Genomic DNA, 25946 nt, shown 5'->3' with positions numbered 1-25946 from the left:
TGTTCTTTTTTTTTTTTTGTGGTGACTTTTTCCATGTTGTCATTTTATCCAGATAAGAATATATGAATGAGATAATAAAATACTAAAAGGTTGGCAAAGACCCCAGAAAAATGTGTGTTAAGCAGATCAGAAGAGACCCCAAATCGTGGGGAGAAGGAAGGGGGTAAAAAGAAATTTTTAAAAAAGGAAAAAAGAAAATATATATATTTGAGTGATGAGTAGAACAGAGCTAACCACTTGATTTTGGGAGTATTTTGGTTTCTTAAAAGAAACTACCTCCCAAAATTGTAAAGAATGATATATATATATATATATATACACACACACACACAAATAAGGGTAAACATGATGGAAGATGGAATATAAATGTAAAGATGAAATTTTAAAAATTCTAAAACAGGAGTTGATAAGATAAGTTGGTTGGGAAAAGAAAGAAAAATAAAGTGGAGGGAATTTGCTCATGCTGGAGACTAGAACAAACCCTGTACTAAAATTAAGGTATATTTTGATCTATTAGAAGAGGTTGTATCCCAAAATTTTTTAGAAGAAAAAGTCCTATGTGTATAAGAAAGATAAAGTTAGATACAATGAAGGATAAAAAATGACTATAATAATAAAGGCTCAATAAGATTTGTTTTAAGAAAGGTATTGTTAAGATAAACTAGTTCAAAAACATTAAAAGAGGAAAGAGTAAAAGTTATAAAAAAATTAGAATAAGAAAAAAAATTTTAAAAATTTAATTAACTTTACAAGACTAAAGAACCATGCGGAGAAAGCCATGAATTCCATGCTTTGCTTTCCCCTTCTCTGGAATTCCACTGTTCTCCTTGACCAGTGAGCTTGGTCTTGGCTGGATGTTCCTGCTGATCTTCTGGGGGAGGGGCCTGTTATAGTGTTTCTCCAGTGTCTTTGCAGGAGGTGGAAAAGGGGCCAGGCTGAGTAATCTGCTTCAGTTTGCTCTCAGGAGCTTTTGTTCCCTAAATGCTTTTCGTAGAGCTCTGGAGGATGGGAATGAAAATTGTGGCCTCCCAATCTCCAACCTGGAGGAGCCGAGAGCTTGGGGTCCTCTCCTCAATGTGCCCTCGGAAAAAGCGTGAATCACTCCCATCTCCCTGGTCTCCAGCCACACTCCGAGCTCACTGGGCCTGTGACAAAGCAGAAGAAACATTTCTGTTTCTGGCACACAGCCTGTTTGGATCTCCAAACCCAGCAGATTCCTGCAACTCTTCCAGGAGGGTTTCCCTGGATCTGCCACTTGTGGGGTCCCTGCTCAAAGAGCTTCCCCACTCTGATACCTGAGAGCTCTGCTACACTCAGACACCACTGATCCTTCCATGTCCCTGTGGGATCTGAGACCACGCTGTCCCAGTGAGGGCTCCAGCCTGCTTAGCCTCTGTAGTGATGTCCCTCAGTGGAGCAGACTTATAAAAGTTCTGATTTTGTGCTCTGTTGCTCTGCTGCTTGCTGGGAGCCAGCCCCTGCCCCTGTGGTCTACCTTCCCATTGCTTCAGATTCACCTCTCCACAGGTCCTACCTTTCAGAAAGTGGCTGATTTTCTGTTTCTAGAATTGGTGTTCTTCTCTTCGATCTCCTTTTGGATTTGTACGTGTTCAGAGTGGTTTGATAAATCCTCTAGCTGGTCTCCTGCTACCTGATATCATCTTAGCCTGCTACTCTTTCGCCATCCTGAATCCTCCCCCTCTTTTACCAACTTTTAAATATAGCAAGATATATGAAGAATAGCAAGAATTTTTGAGGTTGGCTGAGAAATTCATTTTAATTTTTTAAGATATTATTTATTAGACACTCCGTTTTAATATGAATAGAAATAAGTTTACTTTGCATCTCAAAAATCATTAGTTAAAATGCATTCTCTCTATCATGAGATGTTTGTTATTGGTTGAATGTCACTTAGCTGCATAATTATTGCTTTGTGTGTTTTTATTTTCATACGCATTGTTATTGCTTTGTAATGTTGATTCTAATACAGTGTTCATGTTTGTAAATAGTATCATTTTATTTTTCATGATGGTTTTTTCAGCATTACAGGAAGAATTATGGAAACCATTTCTACCTGATTCATTCTGCATTCTAGGTGCTCCATGAGTTTGGCATTTGTGATTCTAAACAGATGGCAAAATCCTGTAAAGTTCACTTTTAATAATTTCCTTCATACTAGCCTGGTTGTACTTTTTGTTTTGTTTTGTTTTGTTTTTTTGCTACTGAATTTTCCGCTTTATTTTTTTTATATAATTTTTTATTTTTTATAAACATATATTTTTATCCCCAGGGGTACAGGTCTGTGAATCACCAGGTTTACACACTTCACAGCACTCACCAAAGCACATACCCTCCCCAATGTCCATAATCCCACCCCCTTCTCCCAAACCCCCTCCCCCAGCAACCCTCAGTTTGTTTTGTGAGATTAAGAGTCACTTATGGTTTGTCTCCCTCCCAATCCCATTTTCTTTCATTTATTCTCGTACCCACTTAAGCCCCCATGGAACTAGAGCGTATCATGCTTAGCGAAATAAGTCAAGCGGAGAAAGACAACTATCATATGATCTCCCTGATATGAGGAAGTGGTGATGCAACTGGTTGTACATTTTTAGGGGATAGCACAAGTTATCAAAATGTTACTGTCCTTATATGCCTGCTCATTACTTAATAATGAGCTCTTCATTAGAAACCACAAAGTGAAGACCTGTGTGGGTAAAGGAAAAAATGTACAGCACTTTAAAGTGATATCTGTACTAAAAGAGACAGATGTGTTTGTTTTTGGAAAACTGGAGATGAGGTATGGAGGTCTTAGTTTTCTTTGCTGCAGATTTTTTTTCCTGATTTTTAAGAAGGTGAATTTTAAAAAAGCAAACATTTTGGACTTGCACTGTGTAATTTACAGTTAAACAAAGATCCATTTAATAATACATCAATGAAAACTAAAATCATCTTTGTCCTTTGTCACATTTTCCTGTGTTTTCAACAAAACACAGGATTCATGTTATATTTGTATATATATTTGTATATATGTATTTGTATATATCTCTTGTAATTCTACAATTAGCAATCAAATTTTAATTATACATTTTTGTTGTACTTTTTTCAATAAAACATTTCACATATAAGCTCAGGAATCAGCTATATTAGAAAAGTTGTTTTAACTTTAAAGAAAGATTTTGACTACTTTATAAGTAGATCTCTTATAAGAGGTCCAGAAATTGCTAAATTTTATATAAAGCTCACTGCACAGAAGATTAAAAACCTCTACTTTTCTTATTATGTGAAATCATGACTTTTATTTTAATGCACAGTGATTGATAGTTTATCTGAACTACTTTTGAGAAAAAATTATGTAAAGGCAGAAGTGTCCAAAATGACAGGTTTTCAAGTGAGAGTTTATGAACTGATGCCTCTTGATCTCCATGCCTCCTGCTCTGTGCCACTGTATAACATTCTTAAACTACTGCAGTTTCTAATGTCTCCATTAAGCCTTGTCCAACATGGTTCCTGTCCTGATTTTTAGCTTCTATACATTTTTGTTCACTTACAGACATTGTCACATAGTTTCCATGTTACAATTTAATTTTGCCACTCAGTTATTCTTTGGGATTTTTAAGGTAAAGCTATAAGTTTCTAGATGACTGAAGTTATACTTTAAATGTAGCAATTCACCCAAAACAAAAAGCTGTATTTCAAGGGTGCCTGGGTGGCTCAGTGGTTTAAAGCCTCTGCTTTTGGCTCAGGTCATGGTCCCAAGGTCCTGGGATCGAGCCCCACATTGGGCTCTCTGCTTAGCAGGGAGCCTGCTTCCTCCTCTCTCTCTCTCTGCCTGCCTCTCTGCCTACTTGTGATCTCTGTCAAATAAATAAATAAAGTTTAAAAAAAAAAAGCTGTATTTCATCTATGTAGGAAGAGAGAGAAATCCCCTTCTACAGGCTTGGTGTTATAGGGCAGGGGGTTGCTAGTGAGAGAATGTTGACTCTGCAGTTTTATTCAGAGGCCTGCTATCTTTATCTGTTTTCTGAGGTTGAGAGTAATTATGATGACAACAGTAATGATTGTACTTAAGTAACTGATAGGCCATGGCCTTTACACCTTAGGAGAAGGCTCTGAAGGAGAAATCCTCGCCCTATTGCACAGAGGAAGAATCTGAGGCTTGTGAAACACTGAACAGTTTGTCAAATGTCAAGTCATAACTACCAGATGGCAGATGCGGGACTTAATATCAGATGTGTTCCCCTCAGCAGAGCTTGTGTTCTTCATCTGCTATCGTGCCATTAGAAGAGCCCTCGGTACAGAAATCGTTATTTATTACTTTAAACTGGGAAATTTTAATTTTTCAAATGATGTTTCTCCGATGCACTATTATCCTATAAAAACTTTATGTTTCATTAGTGTGGTTTTCAATATTGCTTTTCATGCATTCTGAAATTGAATTTGAGGGAAAACAAAAGTCTTTAGCAAAATACTCCTTCAAATGTAGGCTAATTTTTATCAGTTTTGGCTTTAGAGGGTTAACATTTGATGCTAATCATCCACTAAATCAGACACTGTACACTACGTAGATGTGGAATTCTCTGTATTGATTTAATTAAAATTTACAGACTTGTAATAAAGATAATAACCATAATAGTTAACTGTTGAACACTGTGGTCCATTCTGTGCATGTGTCTTTAGATGATTTAGGCTTAAAACAATTGCTCTTAGTTGATAAAAAACCCCAAGCATGTGATACGTTTTATTATACATTGCTGAGACAGGTTATACCCAGCTAAAAATGTTTACTTATTTGCTTTTGGTGACCCTGAATGAAAGTGATATTGTGTCCTAAATGAGAACTTTTATGATGAAGCAAAGAGTAAAATTCTGTGATATTTCAATCAAAAGATGTTACTTTTTTAACTTTTATTTTCCATATCTATATATGATCAGTGCTTGACATATTTTAACATAGAAAATTAGGAATTCATTTCTCTCTGATATATTTCTTTACTTTTGCAGATCTCTTCTACTCAATTTTGCCATTAAACAGTGGAGCTAGCACATGTATATTCTAATTTTATTCTTTCTCTAATGTCAAAAATGCCTTTAAAGGTATGACAAATGTATGAAGACAGCAGCTTTCTGGGTTTTGTTTTGTTTTGTTTTTTAAACATATGATTGAAGGTTTGACTTAAAGAAAAGCTTTAAGGGGATTCTGCATCCCCTTTTCAGTTACAAACTTACTTGCATTGAATTTTAGTTGCTATACCTTAAAGAGTGAAAGATGTGGTGTGAGTTTGTTCCTTGTTAACATACCTCTATGTTTTAATGGTTTTATTCAGAATGTTAATTACACTCTACGTTTCACTTTCTATTTTTGATAGGTAATAATTAATTCAACAAATTAAAATTGTATGAGAATATAAGCATAAATAAAATGTGGTCTGTGGCATCAATTATCATACGTCTGATGAGTTGAGCAGAGAAGTAAGTACACGCATAAATTTTAAAAAACAGATAAAGGATGCACATGTCAAAAAACAAAACAAAAAACAAAACAAAAATAAATTTTAAAACCCCACAAAAATGTAAAAAAGCTTTGAACAGCAAGTTTTTCTCTGGCATGTTGAGGAATGGTGGCAGAGTTGAGTGGTCATGAGGACTGTCCCACAGGTATAATTATAAAATCTGGACAAAATAATAAAAAAGAAATTATTTAAAGGCACTTGGAGCTTTGTAAAAATAAGGGGAAGCTGCAGGATAATTAATTCTCAAAATCTGCAACTATAAGGGAAAAGAACTGTTGTATTAGTAGCTCTTTTATTGAGAAGGGTCCTAGCTCCCATGGCTAAAGGGAATGGTGGCAGAAAACTGCAGTATCATGTCAAGGAAGCAACTCGTTTTTTGTTTTTTGTTTTTTTTAACTTACATAAATTTTATTGTGGTTAATATTGTCTGTCATCACTTTTTCCATTTCTTTTTCTTTTAATGTTGTCATATCCTTGTGTTTTGGTTGGGTTTCTTATAAGGGTCATGTTAGGGTAGCCAATGACGTGGGTGGCAAAGAATTGCACAAAGAATAGAACTAGCAGGACAGAGTTTATTCACTCTCTAAGGGAGGCATCAAGAGAGATGTCTGTTAAGATGAGCCTTTTAAGGGGTTTTGAAGGACATGGGAGGGTTGCATCTGTGTGCATGAGGAGGGGAAAGGTCTACTCTGGCCAAGAGAGCAGGAGGTGGCAGGTTTTGGGGGTGGGGGGCTCTGTTTGAGACTTGGGAATGTGGATTGGGGTCAGGCTAGAGAAGAGTATGTTTTGTAGTTGGGAATCTACTTTTTGAGAAAGTAGGGCACCGTGACCTAGGAAAACTAAGAGTTAGGGCCAAGCACTGACACCTGTGAGTTTTATCTGAAAGCTTGGCTGGGGAGGGAGCTTTTTAAACAGATTCTTTTCATATCACAAAGCTGGATTTTTTTTTTTTTAACTCAATCTGACAACTTCTGCCTTGTAATTTAGGATCTATATTATATTTATTGATAGATTTATACTAGTTTCCTTGTTAGTTATCTTGATTTGTTTTACTTTACTCCATTTCTTTCTTTTTTGTTTTCTTTGAAATTTCAATTAGAATTTTTTTATTTAGTTTTTCCAAAATATGTTTGAAAATTATATATTCTATATCAAGCTTTGTTACCTTTGAAATATTTACCATGCCCATTTACAGGATAAAGTTACTATTTTAACTCCACCAATAAGCATAGAAGGAATTAAAAACACCTCAATAATCCCTCCTAAATCTAAATTTTAGTTCTCTGCATGTATGCATGTGTTTGTATGGGCACACATGCTGTATTCTAAGCCATAGTTTAGGCATTATTATTGTTGCTGTTGTTATTTTTATATAGTCTGTGTCTGATAGATTTGCCAGTATGCTTACTTTGCCAGTATGCTTACTTCTTTCACTGCTCATTTCTCTTTGCATTTCTAGCCTTCATTTTGAGATAATTTCCTCCTTGAAGTATAATTTTAGCAATTTCTTTGGGAAAAATATTGAACACTTAGTTTTCAGTAACCTGAAAATATTTAACTTGTGTTTCTTCATGCAAGGTAACTTTTTGCAGATATAATTTTAGATGGACAGTTTTCCACTCTCAATCTCAGAGTCATCATTGAACACCTTTCTGGACTCCCCTGTTTCCTTGAGGAAGTCTGTATCAGTCTCACTGTCCTTCATACAGAAGTGGTAATCTTTCATTCCACTCTGGCTGCTTTTTCAGGTTCTTTTTTTTCTTTTTATTTCTCTTTTTTTCTTTTTTTGCTCTTTTACAATTTCACTACTATATATTCAGGATGGACTTCTATTATTTATCCCACATGTGATTCGTATCATTTCCTGGAGATTCTCAACCTTTAGAATATTTCTTCTTCCTCACTATTTTCTCCTGTGGACCCTGCAGTTGGACATAAGCGAGGCTGTCTCAGTCTATATTTCTCTTAATCTTGTTCTCAAATTTTTCATCTCCTTGTATCTATGTGTTATATTTGGTATAATTCCTCCAGTGTTTCATATCACATTATCTCTTAAGCTGTGTTTCATTTTTTAAAATTGACATATGACTAACATACAATATTGCATTAGTTTCAGGGGTACAACATGATGATGCTATATTTGTATATATCACAAGATGATCACCACAATGAATCTCATTAACATTGTCAGCATATATAGTTCCACAGAGTTGTTTCTTCCTGTGATGGAAACTAAGACCTATTTTTTTTTTTTAAGATTATTTATTTATTTATTTATCTGATAGAGATCACAAGTAGGCAGAGTCAGGCAGAGAGAGAGAGAGAGGAGGAAGCAAGCTCCCTGCTGAGCAGAGAGCCCAATTCGGGGCTCCATCCCAGGATCCTGGGATTATGACCTGAGCCGAAGGCAGAGGCTTTAACCCACTGAGTCACCCAAACGCCCCTAAGATCTACTTTCTTGCCAACTTTCAAATGTGAAATACAGTATTATTAACTAAAGTCACTATGCTGTACCTTACATCCTAATGACTTATTTCATAACTGGAAGTTTGTAGCTTTTGACTCCCTTCACCTGTTTGGCTCAACTACTGTCCCAGTCTGTTCTCCGTTTGACAACCATCAATCTGTTCTGTTTCCATGAGCTTGGTTTTTGTTGTTGCTGTTTCTATTGTTTTAGATTCCACATATGGATGAGATCATATGGTATTTGTTTTTCTCTTTCTGACTTATTTCATTTGCCATAATGTCCTCAGGGTCCACCCATATTGTCACAGATGACAAGATTTCATTCCTTTTTTTAAATGCTTGAAAAATATCCTATTATATACATGTACCACACTTTCTTTATCCATTCGTCAATTGCTGGACACTTAAGCTATTTCCATATCTTGGCTATTGTAAATAATGCTGCAGTGAACATGGGGTACATATATCTTTCAACTTAGTGTTTTCACTTTCCTCAGATCAAAATTCAGAAGCAGGATTACTGGATCATATAGTAGATCTATTTTTAATTTTTTAAGGAAGTTCTGTACTGCTTACCACAGAGTGCACCAATTACAATCTCACCAACAGTGCATGGGGTTCTTTTTTTTCTCCACATCCTCACTTGTTATTTCTTGTCTTTTTAATAGTAGCTTTTTCTAAAGTTGTGATCTCTCATTTGGTAGTGATCTCCATTTCCTTAAAGATTAGTGACGTTGAGCATCTTTTCATGTATTGGTCATCTGTATGTCTTCTTTCGCAAAAATGTCTGTTAAGATCCTCTGCCCATTTATCAATTGGATAAATAGACTTTTGTCACTGAGTTATATGAGTCCTTTATGTTTTTGGATATTAATCCATTGTTTTATATATGTCTTACAGATAGTTTCTCTGACGGTATGTTGCCTTTTCATTTTGTTGATGGTTTGCTGTGCAGAAGCTTCTGAGTTTGATGTAGTTCAACTTGTTTATTTTGGCATTTATTGCCTCTCCTTTTGGAGTCCTTCCAAAAAATCATCATCAAAACCAGTGTTAAGTAGCTTACTGCTTGTTCCTTTTAGAAACTTTATGGTTTCGGGGGCTATGTTCAAATCCTTAATCCATTCTGAGTTCGTTTTTGTGCATGGTTTAAAATAGTGTTCTAGTTTCCCAGTTTTGCATGAGGCTGTCAAGTTTTCCTAACATTATTTCTTGAAAACTGTTCCTTCCACATTGCATATATAGGCATACCTCGGAGATATAGTCAGTTCGGTTCTAGACTACTGCAATAAGGCAAATATCACAGTAAAGTGACATGAATTTTTCAGTTCCCCAGTGCATATACAAGTTCTGTTTACACTATAGTGTAGTCTATAGTGTGCAATAGCATTATGTCTAAAAAATAATGCACATATCTTATTTAAAAATACTTTATTGATAAAAAGTGCTAACTACCACCTAAACTTTAGGAGAGTCACGATGTTTTTGCTGGTGGAGCATCTTGCCTGTATGTTCATGGCTACTTACCAGTCAGGGTGGTATGTGCTGAAGGTTGGGGTGGAGGTGGCAATTTCCTAAAATAAGACAATAATGAAATTTGCCATATCAATTGATTCATCCTTTCATGAACAGTTCTCTGTAGCATGTGATGGTTTTTGACAGCATTTGCCACAGCAGAACTTCCTTCAAAACTGGAGTCAGTTCTCTCAAACTGTGCTGGTGCTTTACCAACTAAGTTTATGTGATAGTCTAAATACTTTGTTGCTAACAATCTTCACAGCATCTTCACCAGAAGTACATTCCATCTCAAGAAACCACTTTCTTTGCTCATTCTTAAGAAGCAACTCTTCATCCATTCAGGTTTGATCATGAGATTGCAGCAACTCAGGCACATTGTCAGGCTCCACTTCTAGTTCTGGTTCTCCTGCTGCTTCCACCCCATCTGCACTTACTTCCTTTCTCTTTCTCTTAAGAGGCCACCTTAACTGACCTAAATTTAACATTGCTGGGTTTCAGAGAATAAGGAGCCCCAAGGAGAGGGGAAAAGCCTGGATTGGCTCGGCAATGGAGCAGTCAGAACACATACAGCATTTATTGATCAAGTTTGCCATCTTGATATGGACATGGTTCATGGTGCTCCAAAACAATTAAAATAGTAACACCAAAGATCACTGATCACAGATCACCATAAAAAATGTAATCAAAATGTAACACAGAAACACAGAATGAACTAAAGATCTTGGGAAAATGGCCCCAATAGGCTTTCTGAATGCAGAGCTACCACAGACCTTCAATTTGTTTAAAAACACACACACACACACACACACACACACACAAAAGAAATAGAGTATCTGTGACGCATAATAAAACAAGGTTTTAAATCAATGTTCTCCATTATGTTTATTGCCATAGTTACATGAAAAACTAATTTATATATATATTTTTTTATAAAAAAGGTTAAGTCTGAGAAGAATAGGGCTAGTACCATGAATGTTGTATTATATAATCAATACTAATAAATATAAATGCTAGCTTGGTGAAGAATGCTTATTATTTTATTCCCTGACCACATCTGGATGAAATTATTCTCTCTAGGGTGGAGTTTTAGCTTAAATTAATATGTTACTCTTCATTTCATAGAAGTTAGTAAATTTCTAACCTCCAAATATTATTTGAAATGATAATATGTTGGATAAGATTAGTCACCTAGTAAAATTACTGGGTAATTTCTGGGGAACCTGGGTGGCTCAGTTGCTTAAGCAGCTGACTCTTGATTTTAGTTCAGGTTGTGATGTTAGGGTCATGAGATCAAGCCCCATGTTGGGCTTTACACTGAGGGTGGAGCCTGCTTAAGATTTTCTCTCTCCCTGTCCCTCTGCTACTCCCTCTCCCGCCCCCCCCCAAAAAAACTATTGGGTAATTTCTTTTTAAATGTAATTTTGTTTTACTGTTATTGTCTTTATATTTAAATCTATTTGATAAATTTTTAAAAAATATTTCACAAATATTGTGAAATACTGTGAAATTTGAAGGAAGCTACCACTTGGAGATAGTATTTTTAGGATAGACAAGGACTCTTGCCTTAATTTGAATAATGAATACATGCAAAGGAAAAGAAGTTGGAAAATCAGTTGAAAAATATGTGTAATTTAGCCAAAACGTAAAGGGATAATATTTTATATACATTAGGTTTATCAATGAAAATTTCTGCATGTAAGCAGATGGTGGGATGTAGTGAATACACTAAATTCTCAGAATGATTTTGTAAAGTGCAGGAGTTGTGAAATCTTAGTTGCCTTAGTTTTCCAACTTGTGTAAGAGTTATTGTCTTAAAATTACGTTATAGAATCTCATGTTTCAATTTAATATATAGAATAGAAAATTAATAGAAAATTAAATTGTAAGAAATTTTACCTTTACTCTATCTCCTTTCTGTTATGACATTTGTGACTAAAGTGTAATTATAGAAAAAGAACATAAATTAAATGGGTCTTTTATGATAGCTGTTTCTATTACATTCTTTGTAATTTTATTGAATCAGTGAATTTTAAAATTTTATTGACTTTTATATTGATGAATTATATAATTTAAATTTTCAGATAATTTATTTTACAACAAAAAAAATAAACGTCATATATAATAGTTTAAACCAGAAAGATGCTTTTATAAAAGAGGAAAGTATGATTTGATTTTATATTATTAATATAATTATTCTAGATAGAAATGGTAAGAAAGATTAGTATTATGATATTTCATTAGTAGATTTTAAGAGGCATCAGAAAAGTCCCCCAACACCAAGTGAATAATAGATGTTAAAAAAAAAAAAAGCTTAGCTCTTTCTTTATCCCTAATTTTTAGCAATAGCAATGTACCAAGAAAAGCACTCACATCCCATATAATCCTATTGCCTTTCACACATGATCCATCTTTAATAATAGAAAATTTTGGAGACTCATGAGGAAAAATATCAAACACCTTCATTTGAATTAAAAGAAAAAAAACTGCTGGTTCGTAAAGCCCATAAGGGAAACTTAATAGCAAAATGGAATGGTTTCAATAGCCTTCCCTGCCTGAAAAAGGAAAATGCTCTAACTATTCGGTAAACGCCTTACAGAGATCAGGGAGCATTACATCTCCTGTGCTTCATCTAAAGTGACTACAGTGCCATAACGTGCTCAAATTTAATTTTCTCTTTGATCTGCTTTGCAAGTTCACTAGCTTCTTTCAAATAATTTCTCAAATAACCTTCTTTCAGGAAAAGCCTTGCCCGATAATCCACCTCTCTTCAAACTCAGTATGAAATAGACGTGTCAGTAGTAAGCACAAAGACGTTTGAAACAAAATCCAATAACTTTTCACTCCTGAGATTTGTTCACCCCGGTGTCATTTTAGTTCATCTTCTGTGTATGTCATTCATGTTTGTACAGATTGTCTTGGTCGTTTCTTGTCCAAAGGCCAAATTATTCCCCTGATATTCAACACACTGAATAAGTAATGCAAACAAAATCTATGAATGACTTGCATTAACATTCAAAAGTCAGTGTGTTTACCAACTGTCAAAATTTAATCTAATTAAGACTGTGATCCATTCTACCTCCCCTGAAGCTTGCTTTGTTGCTGTTGTAAATCTTGGCTTTCTGTAATTTTTTTTTCCAACCTGGGCAATTTCACGTTTGCATTTTTACACTACTTTTTCAAAAGGAATGCTATTTTGCAAAATATTTTAATTTTTCCAATATATTCAGTATTTCTAGCCAGAGCAGCACAGTAAGTAGAGCCCCAATATGTAAAACAAAACAAAACAAAAGACAAATGATTGTGAGACTCTCAATTTTATACCATCAGCTTAAGAAATAGATTTCCTTAGTGATCCTCCATTCCCGGAAAATAGCATGTAACCTATTTGATAAAACTCTGGGTATACTTGATGGTGTTTAAACTTTAAACCAGAGACTACTGACCCATTAACTCCACTAATTAGGCTGAAACCTAATTTGCATGTTCTTTAAGGACTTTGCCCTTGAGTTGCTCATCTGCTTTTACATTTCACTAACCATTTAAATTGTCCTTCTCAAGTAAGGTGACCAAAACACAATAAGCTACTCCAATAATACTGTGACTAATGCAAAAAAGAAGGCCTGCTTCTCAAATTCTCAAACACCATACATCATTCTTCATACATAAATGTTGTTACTTTTCCAACCAATATTCCTAGTGATAATTTGTTTAAGTTGTATTTCTCTGTATGTCAATTGAACATGTTTCTGCAGAACTTAAGACAATGTAGCAGTTTTTAGTAGTCATCAAACTCATTTTTTATTTTTGCCATTGAAGCACCATGCTTTCCCAATTTTGGATCATTTGAAAATTGTTAAGTCTGTAATTGAACATTTACAAAGACACTGATTAAATATCACAAATCTGTATGATGCTTGATTTGATACTTTTATCTCTTTTTCCTGTCCTCTCATTCCATACCAGGTATTTAAGTTCTCTTCCAGTTTAATTAGTGCATCTGCTGTTGCTTATTCTTTTAACAACAGTGTGATTATGAGGAATGGTTAAAAGGTTGCACGTATATTCCAAATCTAACTAACTGATATTTTGTTGGAATCAGTGTTGAGAAGGATTCTGACGTTGCATTTGAGCTTAGAAGAAAAAAAAATCTAAGATCAAGGAGTGATGTTTACTGCGCCCTGTAACTAGGAAGATGGTAACATTTTTGCTACATGTGTGCTTTCACTGGATCTAAAGGAGGTTTTCTGATGTTCTTAAGCTAGAACTCACAGTAAGGAGTATGTTTTACATTATGACTCAGTGCACATGCACACGCATGCAACCACACACACACACTTCTGAAGATGTCCCTATCTAAATCCTGCAACCTGTAGGGATGTTACCTTATTGACCTTGTAGTAAAGGAGATTTTGCAGATGTAATTAAATTAAGGATCTTAAGAGAGAAAGAATATGCTGCATATCCCAATCTAATCACAAGTATCTTTCTAAGAAGTAGATAGGAGAATCAGAGTTAGAAAAAGTGAAGGTAAAGATGGAATGAGGAGATGTTAAGGTAGAATCAGAGGTTGGAGATCAGTTTTGTAAAGGAGGAAGGAGGAGCCACAAGTCAAGGAATACAAGCATCCTTTAGAAATTGGAAAAGCAAAAAACAAAATCAAAAAAACATTCCTCAACTGAAGTGTCCAGAAGGAATAGAGCCCTGCTAACATGCTACTTTAGATTTATGAGCTCAACAACTATAAGAGAATAAATTTATATTGTTTTAAGCCAGTAAATTTGTGGTAATATGTTAGATCAGTAATAGGAAACTAATACAATAATGTATAATTGAAACAAAAGTTTTACTGGATAGTACTTACTACGTGTGTGTGTGCCTGTGTGTACCTCCTTATTCAAACATTAATATAGGACATGTTCTTTGATATTAGTATTCTACTGTATTTATTCTATTTCACTTTTTAAAGTGTCAGTTGAAACTCAATAAAATAAGGTCACTTACCCGTAATGGGTCTCTACCTGCAGTTTGACAAGCCAATGACCAAAGACCTGCACTTTAAAAACATTGGCTCACATTTATTTTATTTTCATTTTTGTGACAAATCCTACAGAATCTAAAGATTTATTATATATCCTAAGTTCTTTATTACAAATCCATAAATTCTACCACTTTTAAAAAATAGCACCACTTATTCAATGTTTAATTCTTGGCATTCAGTATTTCTGCTTATAAAACTGGACTTTCAAAATTGCATATCTCACTTTCAAAGCGTATCTACTATAAATGCAAATTATTATAAATCAAATCATTAGGTCCAAATGATGCATTTACTTATTAAAAGATAGCTTAAAGTATTCATTTGCACAGAAACCATGCTACACAATAACTTGGTAGTACCGAACAAAATTATTATAAACCTTAGAATCATATATATTTTTAGTGAGAGTTAAAAACTACTTCCTTTCTAGATATTTTAATTCTTTCTAGCCTTAGTTTGTATTTTGCCTGTACTACAATTTACATCAGCTATTTGGGCTCAGCTATAGTTTTATCAATGCTTATCTTGTTTCTGTCTTTGTCATTAATGAGAAAACAATTTGTTTAATATCCTTTGATTTCCACCATAATATAAAGAGCATTTAATCTTTAATTTTGTTTTTGCTTTTAATAATAAAAATATGATGTTTTCTATTTTATTAATATAAAGATTTTGTCAACTAGACACCATAACAAGTTTGAAGGGCAGAAAGAACTAAAAAAAAAAAAAAAAACCACCATAACTTTACATGATTTAATAGGCATATTGTCTTTAAGTGGCTTTAAAATTCAGTTTGTTTTAATATTACCAAAACCCTTTTGGGCTAAAGATTTCTTTTCATTTTCTTTCTTTCTTTTTTTTTTTTTTAAGATTTTATTTATTTATTTGACAGAGAGAGATCACAAGTAGGCAGAGAGGCAGACAGAAAGAGAGGTGGAAGCAGGCTCCCTGCTGAGCAGAGAGCCCCATGCGGGGCTCTATCCTAGGACCCTAAGATCATGACCTGAGCTGAAGGCAGAGGCCTAACCCACTGAGCCACCCAGGCACCCCAAGATTTATTTTCTTATTTGAGTTGTGGTCTGAAATCAATGCAACATGCAGAGTTTAAAAAAAAAAAAAAAAGTAATTTAAGCATTTTAGAAACTCATTGTGAGATTTAAGGAGGGTGGTCATTCTTTGGGGCAGATAAATACAACATGTGCCTGAAGAACAGGAAAGGGGTATGGGGAAAATATCTTTAAGTTATCTCAACATTTTTGCTTATAATACTAATGCTTGTTCACTCACCGTAATGTGAATGAGTCCAGTCATGTTCTAGGTGTATTTTAAGTTTAGTGTGTTTTTTTTTTAATTAATGAATACTTTCAAATTGATCTATAATTTGTCTTAGTGCAAAACAGAATTTTAGTCAGTACAGATGCATAAATGTAAGAAGTTCAGAAAGAAAATAAATGAGATATAGTCAAAGAAATGTAGATTTTGGGATGCCTGGGTGGCCCAATCAGTTAAGCTTCTGCCTTAGGATCAAGTCATGATCCCAGGATCCTGGGATCCAGCCCCGCATTGGCCTTGCTCAGTAGGGAGTCTGCTTTTCACCCTCCCTCTGCTGCTGTTTGTGCTCTCTCTGTCCAATAAATAAATGAAATTAAAAAAAAAAAAAAAGAAAAAGAAAAAAGAAACATGGCTTTTGGAAATATGACTAAGTCTAAAGCTGGATATATATAGTTTAAAAAATAAGTATGTACATACATGTTTATATCTAAAGATAGGAAAAAATTATACTTACATGAATAAACAGCAATTGGTATGATTTTGAGGTGAGTTTTTGGGGGAGGAGATGTCAAGAGGAAGAAAAGGATGCCGATTTACCCTGTAGTCTACAGATTAATTTCAAGGGGCATCGAAGTTTTTATTTCCTTTAGAACCAAGGTGGCCTGTTTAGTTCTTGGCATGAATTTGGAAAGCACAAGACAAAAGATAAGACACACAAACCAAATGTATTTAACAATATGCCAGTAAAGATGAGCAAAACAATGTTTTCTGGAACTTCTATAAATGTAATTTGGTTTAATACAATCACCTCAAGAAATAAAAGTCATCAAAGAAATTAAATTTCCACTCGGGGAAAGAAACCTCTTGTCAAATTGGCATGTGTGGCCCACTTGCTTTTATTCATAAAATATGCAGGAAATTAAGTATTATTTAAAACAAAAATATATTTTTGCTTGAGGGAATTGGGTGCGTTCCAGAAACTTTTGACTAGACTCTTTCAGGAGCATAAGGAACAGCAACAAATATATTATGGGTAAAATTTTGTCAATGAAGTATGATTACAAAATAGTTGTTTGAAATACTCATTCACTGAATTAATCCAATTGCTTTTCACTCATTAAAATTGCCTCAGTGAAACTGCTTTAATGAATTTTTACTTCAATCACGGTCTTTTAGAATGCTTAAACTTCAATGGGTCTCCTTCATTCAGGTTTTGAATTTAATATATTGAAGAGAAAATATACTTCATTTCAATAGTGCCACTGTAACCATATTAATTACACTGATGTTAATCTACACCATAATTCAGTTTTAAAATTAATTGTGATTACTATAGCTTCAAACAATTTGAGTTACTTTGTCAAACATTAGTAAACCAAACATATTGATTCTAGTTGATCTGATTCTCCAATTTCTGTTTCCAAAGCATTTTTCACAGGCATTTTCAAGAACACCTAATGCCTCCTGAATGTGCTCTGGTCATTTGTCTGCTCTCTAATACTATGCATGTCTTGTGGGAAAGTACTCTTCATCTTTGGAGCATGGCAAGTGAATGTCATTAGAGCTTAGGAAAAGAACATATAACCTGGGTTGCGAGTTAGCTGGGAGAAAGCCCTGAGGGAACATCCTACAGACTCAGTGATAGATGTTGTGTCTAATTATACCCTAAAGAGCTTGACTGAAGATTAGGAGGATTCACAGCTAGTTGAACCCTCAGAGTGCTACTTTAACAGATTGGTGTTAAATTGGAGGAAGGTCCTAAATTGAGGCAAGATAATTTTACCACTGGACTTAGATGGGAATGTCAATATTGCGCTCACAAAATCTGCAAGAAAGAGAGCTTGGATGAAATGTTTGGGACAAACAGGTATAGATACACTTGAATGAGGTTCTGCAGTTGACTGATTCTTTCAATCAAATATTTTTAACAAATTTCAAAATGTCAGTGATGTTACTTCTGAACATTCGGCAGTACATGAGAGGTGTGCATCAACTACCGGTTCAAGAAGGGTTAACGGTGGGTCGGCCTATGTTGGCCAGTATTTATGATCTTTTCACCCAGGACCAATAGGATGATAATTAGTTTCTTTCTACTGTGATTTAAAAAAAAAAAAAAAAAAAAAAAAAAAAAAAAAAAAAAAAAGGTAGAGAATTTTAAAAGCTACATTTTTTTTTTAAGATTTTTTTTTATTTATTTGACAGAGATCACAGGTAGGCAGAGAGGCGGGCAGAGAGAGAGAAGGAGGGAAGCAGGCTCCCTGCTGAACAGAGAGCCCCATGCGGGGCTCCATCCTAGGACCTTGAGATTATGACCCGCCCGAAGGCAGAAGCTTAACCCACTGAGCCACCCAGTCGCCCCTAAAAGCTACATTTTAAAAGGAATATTAGCAAACTAGAATTCATCAGAATGAATCCAGGATAGCTACAGGGGTAAAAACATGGTTCAACTTAGAAAACAAATGATGGAAATGTTTTAGGTTAAAAATATGTGTGTGCTGAGGCGCCCGAGTGGCTCTGTCAGTTAAGCATCTGACTCTTGATCCCTGCTCTGCTCATGATCTCAGGATGGTGAGATTGAGCCCCACATTCAGCTCCAGGCAGAGAACAGATGGCAGGGTGCAGGAAGAGGTGAGCAGACAGGGAGGGAAAAAGAGAAGCTTAAGCAGGCTCCATGCCCAGCCTCAGTCTGATGTGGGACTTGATCTCACCACCCTGAAATCATGACCTGAGCTGAAATCAAGATTCAGTTGCTTAACGGACTCAGGTGCCCTGATGAGATACTAAGGTTCTATGTGACTCAAGAGAGTAAAAGTAAGTAGTGGATGGAAGTTTAATTTCTAGATTTCAACTCAATTTAGAGAACTCTGTAAGAAATAAAGGTTCCTTGCATTGGAAAAAGTTACTTATTCAAAGGGAAAACATTTCCATTTTGTGGTCTACCAACCATTCTTTGATATACTACAATTCAAAATATAGAGAATAGTTTTCTAATAAGAAGTGACGGGGGCTGGTGTATGGAGATTTTTAGCAAACTTGATTATAAAGACATTTAGGAAAATAGATACGACAGCCAAATATCCACTTATAGCAGAAAACTAAATTGGATATAGCGATATTTAAATAGTGATTTTTTTTTTCCTACTCATTTCAAATATATAGTGTCTTCATCAGAGTCCTGACATCAGTGTCTTCACTAGCCAATTTGGGGATCATCTAAAGCTTTCCCTGGCACCTCATTTTCATTCTCATGTTCAGCACTTTCTGAACCTCTAATTAAAAATTTCATCCCAAATCACAGATACCATTTTATAAGGCATTAAAACATTTTTAACATCTGTCCTGTAAGCAGATTAAACATGATAGCATTGCTTTTGAAAATGATCTTTAAAAAAGTGTTTACATAGCCAATTGAGGTGTCATATCCCCAGAAACAATTACACTTGTGCTCAATTCCTTTGTCTCCTTTCTTTTTTAACCAATATTATTAGGCAGCCTCTAAGTATCTTAAGCTAGTATGCATTGATTGAAGTCTTTACAGATTAATGTACCTTTCACAAACAGCAGGGTTTTTTTTTTTTTTTTTTTTTTTTTTTTTTCAAATGAAGCAATTGCTAAAGTCCCAAGTAGGAGAGTTTGAAAGACAGGGGTTTAAGGCATCTCTCCATTAACAGACAGAAAACTGATAGGGAAAGTGGTGATGAGTCAACTTAACAGGAGACAGATACAGAATTTTGTAAATTGCCTGCTGATTTCTTTTCTTGGCACCACGGTGCTAATTAGCATTACCCTCCTCACGCACCCACAGGTCTCCCTCCCTAGGTTAGAGAATTACAGTCCAATTCCCCATTGAGTTTTACAGGGCCTCTACACTCAGATTCCACCCGCTTCTTCCACCTGAGATCATGTTGCACTTTTCACACACCCACCTGGGACCGCAAACCTGCCTGGCAGGAGTTTTTGCCGTTCCTGACAGAAATGCACGCTTTCCTACTTCCGTACCTATAATGGTGGTAATTAAGGCTGGCCATCTACGTTGCTGTCCAAACCCGAACACTTTTGACATGAAAGTACTTACTAGGGGCGCCTGGGTGGCTCAGTGGGTTAAAGCCTCTGCCTTCAGTTCAGGTCATGATCTCAGGGTCCTAGGATCGAGTCCCGCATTGGGCTCTCTGCTCAGCGGGGAGCCTGCTTCCTCCTCTGTCTCTGCCTGCCTCTCTGCCTACTTGTGATCTCTGTCTGTCAAATAAATATAAAAAATCTTTAAAAAAAAAAAAGTACTTAATATTAGCTATTAGGCAAAGGCAATAGTGCAAACCTGGACTCTCCCAGGGCAAACAGGGAAATGAGATTGCTGTGGTAGTAGTGCTGCTTCTCCATCTACTCGCGGGCATTTGCAAATCCCAGCCATCCTTAAAGCCCAGCTGATTCAACACCGCTTCCATAATACTTTGTAAATTATGAAAGTAGACATTAAATATATTGAAAAGTAAAGCAAAAATAGTCACTTCAAGTTTGAATTACTCGTTTTCTAATATTTTAAGATAGTAGCAATTTTATCCTTTGAAAATTGAACAATGACCACCATTCTAATCTTCCTTCTCAATTAATTGTACCTTTTGCATTACATCTGACTACTTTCACAAAATTCAAGGACAAAGCCTCTCTTCCCCCAAAGAGACAACATGTCCCTGTGCACTTCAAAAATCTCTCTCATGCTTTCAGTCTTTACAGTACTCTGAAAAGCCTGATGTTGTTTGTCTATGTCTTCCACTTCACATCTCATTTGCCTCCACTTTGCACTTTATTCTCTATGTTTAAGCAACACTGGCTTGCTTTCTGCTTCACACATGCCAAATTTTTCCTGCCTGGAGGAATTTTTTTTTATTCTTGACTTTGCCCACAATACTGCCTTCCTCTCTCTTCAGCTCTGTATAGGCAAGCACCGTATCATTATTCAGCACTACGCTCGGAGAAGCCCCTTGACTCCACCCTATCCAAATAATACTCTGCCCATCCTGGTTCTCCCACCCTTGTCTTTTGTTTTCCTTTATTGCACTTATAATATAATATATATTGCAGTAATTATATATGTGTGTATAATATATAATGTAACATATATAGTATATACAACGTGTGTGTGTGTATATATATGTGTGTGTATGCCTGTGTCTGTGTATGTGTGTGTATGTAATTCTTACATCCTTTTGTTATTTCACTTCTTCCACTAAAATGTAAGCTCAGTGAGCAGACAGGCCTTGGATCCGGCTGAGTCTGTATATTGGAACTGTGCTCCTACAGCAGAGGGGCTCAGGAAATATTGCTGAATGCATACATATGCCCAGGAATAAAGTCACATAACTTTTCTTCCGACTTCTATCACTTACCGGAATTATTTTGTAGAGATGCTTCATCTGTCCCTGTAAGTAATGAGTTCTCTATGGTCAGAGTCTACCCAGAAAACTCATTTAGCAGTGTCTTCTCATGAAGATGCATTTTAAATGTTTAATAGGTAAATTAACATATATGTTAGTAATTATTTAGAGCACAACCATCAGTGCAATCTTCCGAAATACTTATTTTTCAGAAAAAAATCAGTTTGTTTCAAGAGGAGAATGATTAAATTTCCTTTTACCAGAGGCAGCCTCTAGAATAAAAGTAATTCACTGTCAATGCCTTGTCATAAAGTCCTGAACAGGAGCCTTAAGACAGGGGTGGCTAAAGCCTTGGAAACTCCTCTTTGAAGAATTAAGAATTCTTGAAAATTAAGGCCTCATTAGAAGTCCTTATTAGAAGGTCTTATTAATATTCTTGTGAACGCTCAGAGTGGGAACTTGTGACTTACCTGGTAATTTTCTTTCAGCATGCTGAGAAGTTTCTGGTTTCCGGAAAGCCATTGCCTTTCCACTAGCTTGTTCCTCCAGTAACAGGCTGTGAGGTAAACAGCAAAATATCCCACAGCTCAGAATCCAGCCTCAGGCTTGCCTTACTTCTTGTTGTGATACGGGATAAGATAGGATTATCAGTGTGGGCTTAACAGTTACCATTGAGCCAAATGTTTGAGTCAGTTGATTCCCTTAGATTTTGTCTGGCTTATTCAAAGTATTCAAAGAATCCTTTGTTTCCTTAAAAGTCAAAATGCAGATAATGTTAACCCATTGTGAGGTTTAAATAGATCTTAGGTGAGTGAATCGCTAGTATACTTCCAGCACATTGTGGATAGTCAAGGTATGTTCTCTTCCGCACCCCCCCCCCCGCCCCCAGCAGAGTCTAAGTAGCAATGTTAGCACCAGGACAGCAAGACAATTGAATATATACCCTCACTTCAGAAAATGATGCATGTGGTTTTTTGTAGTTGGAGGACTGGAGGACAATTATAGCCCTCCCATCCTTGACCTGTGTTCTCCAGATGGATCTACCATTGCTGAGTGCCACCACCAGGGACACATGGGCTATTGGAGTAGCAATGGCAGGAGGAGGGCCATGCTAATGATGAAGTCTTAGAATATAAGTGAGGTTCAGTGGGGTGAGGTCCAGAGCTGATGACCAAGAAAGAATTCTTGAGACATCTTTGGTGTAAGAAGGTGGTTTATTAAAGCATGGGGACAGGACCCATGGGCAGAAAGAGCTGCTGCCCCGGGGCTGTGAGGAGTGGTCCATTATATGCTTGCAAGTTGGGAGGGGGTTAGGGATGGTGTAAGTCTTTAAGGAATTTGGGAAGGAAGATTTCCAGGACCTTGAGCTGCTAGCTATTGTTGGAAAAAGGTTATTCATTAATGGTAATAAAACCTTATGTGGGACCCTTTAGATATGTATCAGTGGGCCATATACTTGAGAATGTTTGTCACCCTGGATCTTGGAGGGTTTAGAGATAAAGTTTCTGTAGGAATTGTTAAAGTAGACTTACAGGATCCTGGTTGGGGTTAGGGGTTGGTCAGGGTAGGATTGCCCTTTGCCTTTAGCAAAGCCTCCAGGTGGAGATAGTTGAGTCCCTAGAGGAATGTCACCCCACCCTTCTCAAGGGCTTGTTAGTGGGTAAGGAAATTCAATAATTTTTCTTCTGCCTCTGTTTCCCATATCACTAAGAAGAGACTTGATTGAAACTTCACAAAGTCTCTTAATATTTTTCTGTATATTTTCAGTGTTACAGGACAAACCCTCATTCTTTGAACTACTATGATTCCACTTTTCCCGTCTGTTTATGCAGCATGCAAAGATGTTTGCTGGCATGGGGTGAAAAAAGACTGAATCTAAACCTCCTTTAAACATAGGTAGGTGGTGATAAAAGATTTTCAGATATGACATGAAAATAACCCTCGTAAGTATTAGTAAGAGAGGAGTTTCTCTCCTGGAAAAGCTCTTTTCTGGGTGAAATGAGACAAGAGATGCACCAGCAAATAAAAAGTGGTATGAGGAGCCCACTCCAGATCCATAGCTCTTCCTTTCATACATTTTCTCCCAAAAAAATTATTTCACAAATTAAAAAAAAAAAAAATTGCAGTAGGGCTTTGCACAATTTTGAATTGGCTTTGGTATTGAGGCGGATAGAGACTCACGGCTCCAGCCCCTTTCCATCCATGGCTCCCCTTTGCTCCAGCTGAGGCCAAGGAAAGACCAAATAGCCATCCCATTTGATAAGGAGCCCTTGCTCCTGCTGAGACAAAGAAGGGGACCAGTTGCCCAGTCCTGTTTGAATAAGAAAAGAAAGAGAAACAGACCCCTAGCTGATTTAGCACTCTCCTGACCTACCTTCACATAGATGATACTTCCAAGTGAAAGGGCCATTTGGCCTTGAGAGACTGGGAAAGCATCTGGTCCTTGAAAGACCTTGGTAACACCCTGTTAGCGTCCCCCATTGCCTGTAACCATAAAAACTCACTCCTAACCCTGTCTGGTGCTCAGTCTTTGGGAACAATCCCCCTGAGCCCGCTGGCATTGATAAAGCTGTGTTCTCCCATCTCTCCGGGTGCTATTTGGATTTCCTCGGTCACCTCAGATTTTCCACAACAGTATCACATGTCCGAGTTCAGATTCTTGGTAAACAATCATGTTTGAAAGTTAGTTACAGAAGGGCTGAAGGGCGAGAGGACACCCTTCCTCCCGTGTGCTCTAACCCTTACATGTTTTGAGTGTCTCTGGCTCTGGATTTGTATTTTCCAGCACTGATAGAACATTCCATCAGTCTGTAAAACAAAGCAGAGATGAACTCTTCAGAAAAAAATGTTTATAAAATTAGCATTCACTCACTACCACTTTCCTCTGAGACATTATCAAATTTTATTTTTCTAAGACAGAGTGAGGGACAGAACGGGAAAATGATCATGTGATAAGATAATTGCAATATCCAGAAGATCAAGTTCCTGTCCCCCATTCCCCCTGGGAAGTAGTTGTTATCTGTGCAACAGAAAGTATAAGTGTTCATTTGATTAAAACAATTAATACAAAAGTATATAGAGATTACATATCTTATTAACATTTAGATAGGATTTAAGAAGCATCACTTAAGTATATGCTGCTCTCATCTACCCATGCCCCTCCTATCTCTCTCTCTCTGTCTCTCTCTCTGTCTCTCTCACACACACACAGATGCATACAGAAAAACATACTCCATGTTTAAAAGATCCACGGATCAAAATATTCTGATGGGGGTTTCAGTCAATATTATAATATAATACCAAATATTTACAATATAATATTATTGAGATGTTACTGTTGAGAATCTGTGGAGCATTGAATCGTCTCTGCATTGCTGGTTGTGTGGAGTCTGACCCGAACCTTGCAAGAAAAACACAGGTCCACAGGGCTTTGAAAGAGGATGATGATTTCAGAGAAAGGTGAGGAGGGTTTTTTAGTGATTGGAAAATAATGTCTGCAAAAAGGATGCCCGAAGATGAAACATGAGCTAAGCCAGTGCCGGATTAGAAAGGTCTGCAGTGCCTTGTTGCAATTGTTGAATTTTAGGTAACTAGGGTATCAGCAGAAGGTTGTAAGCAGGAACTAATATGATCTGGAAACCCTTTCTTCAGAAAGCTAAAAGTGGCAACAATAAATAAGCTTCTGTTGTGGCATTTATTGACCTTGAATCTATGCTGTAAATTTGGATGCCCTTTCACACTGATACCAGGTATATTCTAGTCAGTGGTTAGCCACTTTATGGGTCCTAATGGTGTTTGCTTCTCAGTCTGGTCGCTTGATGAACAGCATAATGCATTTGTTCAAAGAAAAGCCTTCCATAGCATATCTTCAAAGGCCAAATTGATCCATCTGCTGCCATTGCATTACCAGTGGACAGCGTCTGCACAACTCCACGGGAACTTCTTCCACAACTTTTATGGCCTTTTTGTTGTCATTCTTGTTTTCTCTTCTCTGGCTATAGTCACTTCAGCATCCTAGGTCAAAACTGTTTTGGTATCTCTTTGTCATATTCTCTACAGACACATCTGGTTGCATAAGATGTCTTCCCCAAAACTGATATTCCATCTCTAAATTTTCTTTCAGAACCAAGCAGTTGGCCGGTGGCTCCCTGCCAACTAGGCTCTACCCTAGTATTTGGTTCTCTATTACTGGTTGGTGGTGACGACTTGTCCTTTCAGGATCATGAGGCTTGGAAACAACTCTGGCAATATCTTGCTGGGTAAAGATGGCTTTGCTGAGGTCACCTTGTCTAACTCACTAGTTGTCTTCACTTCTTCATTGGTTCATGGGCTTCTTTTCAGCGCACCTTTCCTCCTGGGTCCCATTCTAAATTCAAATGATGCCAGTCTTGGGCTTCAGTAAGCCTTTTTATCTTTAAGAATGCCTCTTCTTGAAATGGAAAACAGAATATAGGTACACTGAGAGTCAGCATACTAAATAACGTGATTTATGAAATATTCTCCATCTTTACCCACGTTCGTGCCAAACAACTTTTGTTTCACTTATTGCTCTTTTTAAAAAATATATTTTATTTATTTGAGAAAGAAAGAAAGAACAAGAGAGAGCAGAAAACATAAACAGGGAGGTGGGGAGGGAAGGGCAGAAGCAGACTCCTCACTGAGCAGGGTCCTGAACCCAGGACGCCAGGATCATGACCTGAGCCAAAGACAGACACTTAACCATCCAGGCGCCCCTTGCTTATTGCTTTAATTGGGATATACTCAGAATTTTTA

The 25946-nt window shown here is 36.4% G+C and overlaps 1 protein-coding gene and 1 long non-coding RNA gene across 7 annotated transcripts in view; one reads left to right on the top strand and one right to left on the bottom strand.

The window, feature by feature from the left end:
- Positions 1-25946, top strand: part of KHDRBS2 (KH RNA binding domain containing, signal transduction associated 2) — a 636352-nt gene that overhangs the window by 277363 nt on the left and 333043 nt on the right. The window lies entirely within an intron of this gene.
- Positions 709-21830, bottom strand: LOC131834144 (uncharacterized). The gene is made up of 2 exons (XR_009354773.1): positions 21644-21830; positions 709-1145 (listed from the first exon to the last, which is right to left on the bottom strand). It is a non-coding gene; the product is annotated as an uncharacterized LOC131834144 (long non-coding RNA).

Source organism: Mustela lutreola, chromosome 6 (assembly GCF_030435805.1).
Source record: "Mustela lutreola isolate mMusLut2 chromosome 6, mMusLut2.pri, whole genome shotgun sequence".
Classification (NCBI taxonomy): Eukaryota; Metazoa; Chordata; class Mammalia; order Carnivora; family Mustelidae; genus Mustela; species Mustela lutreola.
This window is presented reverse-complemented; position numbering and strand designations above follow the sequence as displayed.